At 49.5% G+C, this 2,436-nt stretch overlaps 1 pseudogene; it reads right to left on the bottom strand.

The window, feature by feature from the left end:
* Positions 1-811: 811 nt before the first annotated feature.
* On the bottom strand, positions 812-1,831 carry LOC119339360 (annotated as a pseudogene).
* Positions 1,832-2,436: the final 605 nt, after the last annotated feature.

Below are 2,436 nucleotides of genomic sequence, written 5' to 3' on the forward strand. Positions count from 1 at the left end.
ACATGTGCGACGTCGTGGCTACCAGTGTCATCGACGCCTGAACATGCCCTACCCCAACGCCACCACGCACCACCGCTACGTACCTCCGTTGGAGTCCTCGGGAGCGGGGAGTTGCCAAACACGGCCGGGTAGGAAATGAGGGTGACGCCGCGGGCGATGGCTGTGCGGCGAAGGCAGCGTCTTCCACAAACAGCTGGCTAGTCCTAGAATACTTGTTGTGGGAAGAACAACCACATCTATTACTACTCCATTTATTGGGTGAAGAAGAAGAAATGCAAGCGGTATAGAGATGGTGAGATTGATGGGTAATCAATTGACCTAGGAGTTAATTAGTGTTCGCGCTGGTTCGATTCGAGAGGCCAAACACCAAGGAGTGTTACCATCTGCTAATTAGGGAGATGATAAATGTGTGGGTCAAGCAGTTACCTATTGGGCTTTTTAGTGTCCAGTTTTGATGAAGTGTATGTGTAAAGCCTAGGAAAAATATCAGAGTCAAAGGCATATCATGATCGCTAGGTGTGTTAGCGGTAAGGCTGGAAAAGAACGAAATGGTATCTTCACTTAGCGGTGGCATCTCTTAGTAATTTTCTCAACCTTTAATCAGACGGTTGAACACTCCTCGGCTTTACTAATCAACGGCTACAACAATTAGAGTGACGTGGCTTCCTGAGAAGGCAGGAAAATCACATAGTGGGGTGCCCCTATTTAGATATAGAAGATATAGGACTTTTAGAGGGAGTAGAATTCTCCGACAAAAGTTATATCAGAAGCTAATCACCAGCTGCATGCATGATTGCCCCTAAGATCATCGCTAACTAGAGCAATGAAACGTGCTGGGAGTGACCCAGGTTAACTCCAATCTGCGGTCCCGGCTTCTAGAGTTCCTGAGCCGCAAATGTGTCCAATAGTCGTTATATTGTTGCCATAGTTGGACTGCAGCCGAAGGTTTTTCAGACTGATAACTTGGGAAGTATATGTGGTTTCTCCTCCCTCCCCATCTCTCCGGGTTCATGCATGGAAATGCCTCACATCACATGTCAGGGCTAACAAAGATGGCCCAGTGATCCAGCCTGTACACCTTCACCCATGTTGCCTTCTTGGTCACGGCATCCAATGACTCAAACTTGAAGGCCATGAACTGGATGGCGTCTGAGGATATCTTTCCTCCCGCCTCAAGTTTGATCAAGAGAAGCACGTCACCACACACCACGAGCCATGTTTTTTGATTTGTCCAATAATGATCTTTGGTTCTATCTTTCTCAAGCACAACTTCAAATTTCTGAATTAAGAGCATGGGTGACAATTGTATAATGCAGAAGGACCCAAAAGACCCAAGGGCGTATGTTTTGCCCTTCCGGGCCACAATTTGTTCACTCTTAAGAAAAAGAACTTTAGGATAGTGTTACAACCAAGAGTCGCTCTCAATGCTCCACTGGAACAGATAGGCTCCACTGCCGACAAGGAGATGTGAGTCAGTAGATGCAACCGGGACAGTCAAGGTGGCAAAGCTAATGCGAGTGAAGTGATCTGACTTGAGGCAAGGAGGCACAACCTTAGCGCCACTGAATGCATTAACATTGTAGAACCGGTCGCGATCTCAGAAGATGAGGTGACCGTAGGAGCAGCAAAGAAAGAGCATGCCTCTCAGGTCACTCAAGGAAAGCAAACTGGGATAGGATGGGGCGGCAGCAGGATCAGCCAATTTCCAAGTGCAGGGAGATTGTTGCATGTCGGTACTTGGGTAGAGGAAGAGAGGCTGCAAAGAGGACGTGTGCGCTGAGAACAGATCACGCCAAGGACGACAGGTGGCACCAAAGGCGAGGAGGTCGCATCAGGAGCCGAGGAGAGCAGTTCGGTACAGTTCAGTTTTTTTCACCTTGATATATCCTTCTTCCGGCTATAACGCTGGCCTGGCCAGCACATGGATGATGATGGGCTTGGGGCATCTACAACCCTTCTTTTTTGCGTGTTGGGCCTAACGCGCAAATTTGCTCCCTAGGACACGGATACGGAAGTCGTTCCTCTAAGATTGTCTGTATACAATTGAAACCGCATTTCAACTGACTGGATGAAATTAATAAAAACACTACGAGTTCCATTAAAATACAGACTTAATTTATATAAAAAGATCGATATTTTGACCCTTTAACTAAAAAACTATACCAGACGACCACCTCGTACGCATGGCCGCCCTTTCCTGCCATACCACTGTCGCCGTGCGTGCCGTCGTTGTCGTCGTCCCTCCAGTGGTGGAAAGGCGCTGGAGGGCCGCGACACCTTGTCTAGCGGCTCCGCCTCCTCCTGCGCGGTGCGGAGGGACGCCATGGCCACTGCCGACGGTGCTAGCGGAGGCCTGGCGGCCTTAGTGGAGCAGTCGCTAAGCGGCATTCCTCGCCGATCTTGGCGAGCAAGGCGCTGGCGGCACCAGGCGTCCGT

The sequence above is a fragment of the Triticum dicoccoides genome, chromosome 7B (assembly GCF_002162155.2).
Source record: "Triticum dicoccoides isolate Atlit2015 ecotype Zavitan chromosome 7B, WEW_v2.0, whole genome shotgun sequence".
Taxonomy (NCBI): Eukaryota; Viridiplantae; Streptophyta; class Magnoliopsida; order Poales; family Poaceae; genus Triticum; species Triticum dicoccoides.